At 38.8% G+C, this 7,601-nt stretch overlaps 1 pseudogene; it reads right to left on the bottom strand.

Annotated features, from left to right (window-relative positions):
• Nucleotides 1–317: 317 nt before the first annotated feature.
• Nucleotides 318–1,600, bottom strand: LOC120072077 (expansin-like A1; annotated as a pseudogene).
• Between the last annotated feature and the right edge of the window lie 6,001 nt (nucleotides 1,601–7,601).

The raw sequence follows: 7,601 nt of genomic DNA on the forward strand, positions 1-7,601 counted from the left end.
TTAGATATGGAATTCTAAATGGAAAAATAAGAAAAAATTATCAAATACGATTATATTTTCTTTATTTAAAAAGAAATAAAATTTATCATTTTTTATTTAAAATAAGTAAACACACACACAAAAAGAGAGAGAGACAGAGACAGAGACAGAGAGAAACAAAAAATGAGAAATGATAAAAAAAAAAAATTAACAACGTTGTTTTTTATTTTATTTATTTATTTTTTGAGTTACGAACACTATCACACTGATAATCCAATTCTATTGAATTTTTTTATACATATGAAAAACACATTATTATTGCCTCCAATTCAGACGATTCAAGGTTTGTCACTACATTTATAAGGTGAACGAGCAATATCTTTTATTTGAATTTCAGTGTCATAAATCTCTCTGTATCTCCAAGAACCAGGACTAACGTAATTGGCATAAATCTATTTTATATCATATCCTGAAGTTACCATCATTGATATGTACACTGTTCCTCTTGATATATCATTGCTATCCCAGATAGCACCTTGATGCTTTTTCATACGGCCCCATTTTGAAAAACGAACCTATTAAATAATTCAATGCACAAATAACAATAATATTTAGTATTTTAGTTAAAAATATCAGTTATTGATGAATCATTACAATTAATTATTTAAGAAGGTTGTATGATTTTAAAGTGACCTGAAATATATTAACTACCTCCTTAATATAGAAATTTGATAGCTAAATAGTATGGTTTACTGCTCCATTCAACAATTTGCACCATCAAATTTTTGTTTTTGTATTCACATAGTATCCTGCCAAAAAAAAAAAAATTAGTTGATTAATTTTGAACTAACTTAGGCTCAATAAATAAAAAGTTCACAAGTTATATGTTAGATATATTTACCTCTTGTATTCCACATCCAAAATATCCATTTTCAAAAGTTCTTTAGCCTTGCCCTTTAAAGTCATGCTAGAGAAAGCTTTTCTACCCATAAAGAATTCTATTTTGTTTTCATAATTTTGATCTGTCACAACTACTTTAGTCCCCATTGTGTTGCACAATCTCTTGTTCTTGCATCTTACCTACATATTAAAAAAAAAAACAAGCACACTTTTCATCCATGTTAGAGAAGAAAACAAAAATGAAAAAGGAAAAGGAAAGGTGGAAGAAAATAGAAATGAGTCACTAACATTCTGTTGAGAATTTGTTTTCTCTCCATCAATCAAACCAAGCCAAGTGTGATATTCTTTATTCTTTTTGTATTATTATGTAACCATATTTTAGGGCAATGAGTGTATAAAAGTAAATAGGGTTGTAGCTACTATTATTGATTGAATACAAAGGAGAAAAGAAGGAAGTCGAAAAGGTTCTCTAAAAAAGAACCAAAACCTCTTGATCTTCAACTTGGTATCAGAGCTACCATGGCCGACGCCACACTCACTGGAAGTTCCTCCACGGCCGAACCAGTGAAGTTCACCACACCACCCCTCAATCAACTCCTAAATCAGCTCACCACCAGGAAGCTAGAACGCGACAACTTCATGTTGTAGAAGACACTCGCGCTGCCCATCCTCCGAAGCTACAAGCTCGAAGGACATCTTTCAGGACAAATACCCTGCCCATCGATGTTTGTTCGGACTACCTCTGAAGAAATTTCCAGCTCCCAAACGATCAGTGACGACGGAGTCAGCTCATCAGTTGAACAATGTCTGAATCCTCAATATGAAGCATGGCTGGCCGTCGATCAACTTCTGCTAGGATGGCTGTACAACTCCATGGCTCCAGACGTAGCAGTTCAACTCATAGGGTATGAGAATGCTAAAGAACTGTGGCAAGCTATCCAAGAGCTATTCAGTGTTCAATCTCAAGCTGAAAAAGACTACCTAAGGCAATTGTTCCAAAAGACAAGGAAAGGCAGTCAGATAATGAGTGAGTACCTTAAGTTGATGAAGTTGCACTCCGACAACCTTGCGCAGGTAGACAACCCTATGTCAACAAGAGCATTAATCTCACAAGTTCTCCTTGGCCTTGATGAAGAATACAACCTAGTAGTCATGGGCATCCAGGGTAAACCAGGTATTTCTTGGTTAGATATGTAATCCAAACTTCTTTCTAATGAAAAACGATTGGAACACCAAAACTCTGTCAAAATGTATAGCTCCTTTGCCCAGCAGCCTTCTGTCAATGTAGCTTTTAACAGAAATACAAATGGAGGGAAGCCACATTTCAATCCCTCATTCAATGGGAATAGGCAATAAGGCAACAGCTCCAAAGGCAACAACTCTAATCATAATCCATTCAATGGACAAGGTGGCGATCGAGGTCGAGGAAGAGGTCGAAACAACAACTCAAACAGACCAACATGCCAAGTTTGTGGGAAGTATGGTCATTCAGCCTTGGTATGCTATCATTGGTTTGACAAAGAATACTCTCAGAAAAATGGACAATGCAGAGGAAATCATGGGTCAGTTGGGCACAACAATAATGCCGCCACTATGTTCACAGCCTCACAGCCCTCCAACCCCTTCATGGCCACACCAGAAACAATAGCTGATATAAATTGGTATATCGATAGTGGAGCTGCTAATCATGTCACTCCTGATTATAACATCAATAACCCAACCGAGTATGGAGGTAATGAACTGATCTTGCAGGTAATGGGGGAAAACTACATATATCTCACACTGATCAGTCATATCTGATGGAAGAAATGAGTTTATACTAAATGATGTCCTATGTGTGCCTAATATAGTGAAGAATTTGATTAGCATATCCAAGTTAGCTCATGACAATGCTGTGGTTATTTAATTTCACATTGACTGTTGTGTCATTAAGGACAAGGCTACGAGCAAAATACTGCTGAAAGGGAGCTTGACAGAGGATTATACCACCTACGAGGGACTGAAGTACTGAAAGACAACACAAAAAGAAGAGGGAATGCTCTATATAAAAATAACAACCCGACTGCCCTAGTTTTATCAGGAATTAGGATAAATTTGGTTGAGTCAAGAGCTGTCTGACATAGGAGATTAGGACATCCGTTAATTAAAATACTAGATTATATCATTAGAGAATGTAATTTACCAGTAAAATCTAATGAAGGAAATGAATTTTGTGATTCATGCCAATTAGGAAAAGTAAGTGCCTTACCATTTCCAAACTCTCAATCTCGAGCATCTAACAAGTTTGACTTAATACATACAGATATATGGGGACCAACCCCTTTTGAATCTACTGATGGATACCGATACTTCATACTATTCTTGGATGATCATAGTCGATATGTGTGGATATACCCTATGAAACAGAAAAGTGAGACATTGGCAACGTTCAATCACTTAACTCAATTAATCCAAACTCAATTCAAATATGGGATCAAAATGCTTCAATCAGATAATGGTAAAAGTATGATAGAATACATCACCTCTGTGAGTCTAAAGGCATCTTAATCAGAAACTCATGCCCCTATATCTCTGCACAAAATGGCAGAGCTGAGCGCAAGCATCGACATATCGTCGAAATCGGATTCACACTACTTGCACAGGCATCTATGCCTCTGTCCTTTTAGTGGGAGGCATTCTCAACAGCAGCTTGTCTCATAAAGGGAATGCCTACCACAGTGCTACAAGGTAAATCACCCATCATTGTACTGTTTGGCTCTAACCTTGATTTTCTCAATCTTAGGATATTCGGATGTGCTTTCTTCCCTTACCTAAGGCCATAACACAGTAAAAAATTCCAACTACACTCGGAGAAATGTGTGTATATTGGTCCCAGCTCACATCACAAGGGGTACAGATGCCTCAATCCATCAGACCGAATTCACACCAGCAGACATATGAAATTTAATGAGAATGACTTCCCCTTTGCATCCCCATTGTGCATCACGATCGCCTAGACGACAGATAAAACGATCGCTAAACCTCCATCGTTTAGCACGATCGCCCAGACGACAGGCCAAAAGAAAGACAATACGATTGCTGAGTTCTCATCGCTTAGAACGATCACCCAAACGACAGACAACACGATCGTTCAACTACCGTTATTTAGAACGATCGCCCAGACGACAGACAACAATCGTTCAGCCTCCATCATTTAGAACGATCGCGCAGGCGATAGGCAATGTGATCGTTCAGGGCCCATCGTCTAGAACGATCGCCCAGACGAAAGACAACGCGATCGCTCAGTCTCCATCGTATAGAATGATTGCTCAGGTAAAAAACACGACGATCGTAGAGAGTCTATCAACTAGACAAATCGGTGAAAACTCATCGCATAGAACGATCACCACAGCGAAGAACCCCACGATCGCTGACATTCCATCGTCCAACACGATCATTTAGGCAATAACCCCTCCCATAGCTGAGTCCTTAATCCCGAGCCTTCAACCCATACTCAATAACCTGCTCAGTAACAATCATTCCTACAAGTAAATCCAACACCACCATATGCTCCCGATTATGCTTCAAACACCACAAACCAAACTTCCTCACCAGGCATCCCACCAAAGCCCAAATATCTCCCTAACGATAAGCCCCACCCATCCCTCACCGGTGCCCCTGACTCAAACCATCCCAGTCCGGCATGACAGTCCCACTATACCACATATATAACATCCTACTGATAATTCAACCTCTACCACCCTGCCAACGCCTACCATCTCCTCCCACTCCTCACCTGTTCCCACTCACCCTAGGGTAATAAGAGCCAAAGCTGGCATATTTAAACCCAAAGCCTGGATAATAATCAAAATCACTGATTGGTCTCAAACAGAGCCCATAAGAATCACAACTACACTTGCAACTCTTCAATGGAAGAAGGCAATGGATGAGGAATACTCGGCTTTCATGAAGAACACGACATGGACACTAGTTCCCCCATCTCTGTTACATAATATAGTTGGAAACAAGTGGATATTTCGACTCAAGAGGAACATGGATGGCTCGATACAGAGATACAAGGCCCGACTAGTTACGAAGGGCTTTCATCAACATCATGGAGTAGACTTCTTTGAGACATTCAGCCCAGTCGTGAAGTCTTCCACAATCCGAGTAGTCATCAGTGTTACTGTGTCACACGGCTGGACTCTCAGGCAACTTGACTTCAACAATGCACTCTTAAATAGAAAACTCGTCGAGGATGTCTATATGTGTTAACCACCCGAGTATGTCAACTCTCAATACTCGAACCATGTCTACAAACTAGAAAAAGCTATCTATGGCTGAAACAAGCACCACGAGCCTAGAATACAACCCTCAGCTCCGTCTTAACAAAATAGGGATTTTATCAGTCACAATTGGATACATCCTTATTCATCTACCACACGATGGGCTCTATAATATTCCTACTTGTCTATGTCGACGATTTCATTATCACAGGTAACAACTCTTAGTTAACAGAGCAACTCATAAAAACTCTTGATATTCAGTTTGCACTCAAGGACTTAGGCCAGCTTCAATATTTTTTGGGAATACAAGTTCACTATATAGACTCTGGCCTACTGATCAACCAATCAAAGTATGTGGATGACCTACTGCATAAACTACAAATAACTGATGTGAAACCAATGCCCTCACCAAGCGTGCAAGGCAAGAAACTATCAAAGATTGATGGACAAACCCTCTTTGAACCTTACATATATCGCAACACCATCGGTGCCCTTCAGTACTTAACTCACACACGGCCGGACATCATCTATGTTGTCAACCAACTGAGTCAATTTCTTCAAACTCCAACTGATGTACATTGGCAGGCAGCTAAGAGAGTCATTCGCTACATCAGCGGCACAAAACATTATGGCCTTTACTTCCAACCAAGCTCGAACCTACATGTCTCTACCTACTCTGATGCTGATTGGGCATCCAATCGGATGACAAAAAAATCAGTGGTTGCCTACTGTAACTTTGTAGGAAACAACATTGTATCATGGTCCTTGAGGAAGCAAATGGTGGTTGCACGGTAGAGTATAAAATCTGAATACAGGGCACTAGCTCATGCTACATCCGAAGTCCTCTGGCTTCAACAACTACTGGTGAGATGGGATTACAATAAAGAACTCGACCAACCATATGGTGTGATAATCTAGGGGCAGGTGCCTTAGCTGTCAACCCGGTGTTTCACTCTAGAACCAAGCATGTAGAAATTGATCTTCACTTTGTCTGGGACCATGTTCTAAAAGGTGACATCACCATTCGATATGTACCTTCAGCAGACTAACTAGCTGATTGCCTCACCAAACCACTCAACAATTCCCACTTCTATACATTACGGTTCAAACTGGGAGTACTTGAAGTACCCTCCAGTTTGAGGGGGATGTTAGAGAAGAAAATAAAAATAAAAAAGGAAGAGGAAAGGTGGAAGAAAATAGAAATGAGTCACTACCATTCTGTTGAGAATTTGTTTTCTCTCCACCAATCAAACCAAGCCAAGTGTGATATTCTTTATTCTCTTTGTATTATTATGTAACCATATTGTAGGACAATGAGTGTATAAAAGTAAATAGGGTTGTAGCTACTATTATTGATTGAATACAAAGGAAAAAAGAAGGAAGTCGAAAAGGCTCTCTAAAAAAAAACCAAAACCTCTTGATCTTCAACTATCCCCCAACTCCTTAATAGTTTTTTTTTTTTAAAAAAAAAAAAAAAACTCTTCAAAGCTTTATATAATTCTAGGCAGAATCACTTTACATTCTCATTTTCTTTTACATATTTAATTTTAATTATGCTTACTTTTTCCTACACTGCAATTTTCTTTTTTATTGAAGTGGTTACATGACAAAGTGGTGTGTCATGTATGAATTTAAGATTCAAAGACTATATGATAGAACGTGGAATCCAATCTCAACTCTCAGTACCAGGTACACCTCAACAAAACGGTCTATCAGAAAGGAAAAATAAAACCTTATTAGACGTGGTATGTTCTATGATGAGCTATGCTCAATTGCCTAGCTCGTTTTGGGGGTATGCAATAGAAACTGCAGTCCATATCTTGAACAACGTTCCATTGAAGAGTGTTTCCGAAATACCTTTCGAGTTATGGAGGGGATGTAAACCTAATCTGCGCTACTTTAGGATTTGGAGTTATCCAACACATGTGCTAGTGACAAATCCTAAGAAATTGGAACTTCATTCAAGATTATGCCAATTTGTTGGTTACCCTAAGGAAACGAAAGGTGGTCTATTCTCCGATCCACAAGAAAACAAATTGTTTGTATCGACAAATGTTACATTCTTGGAAGAAGATCACATGAGAGATCATAAACTAAGAAGTAAATTAGTATTAAATGAAGCTACTGAAGAATCAACAAGAGGTGTTGATGATGATGTTGGTTTTTCATCAAAAGTTAATGAAGGGACTAGCATTTCAAGTCAGTCTCATCCTTCTCAATCGTTGAGAGTGCTTCGACGTAGTGGGAGGATTATAGCACAACTTGAACGTTACTTGGGTTTAACTAAAACTCAGGTCGTCATACCAGATGATGGCGTTGAGAATCCATTGTCTTATAGGCAGACAATGAATGATGTAGACAATGATCAATGGGTCAAAACCATAGACCTTGAAATGGAGTACATGTACTTCAATTCAGTATGGGATTTTATAGAACCACCTGAAGAGGTTAAACCCA

The sequence above is a fragment of the Benincasa hispida genome, chromosome 2 (assembly GCF_027475165.1).
Source record: "Benincasa hispida cultivar pf3 chromosome 2, pf3_genome.v1.1, whole genome shotgun sequence".
In the NCBI taxonomy this organism is placed as follows: Eukaryota; Viridiplantae; Streptophyta; class Magnoliopsida; order Cucurbitales; family Cucurbitaceae; genus Benincasa; species Benincasa hispida.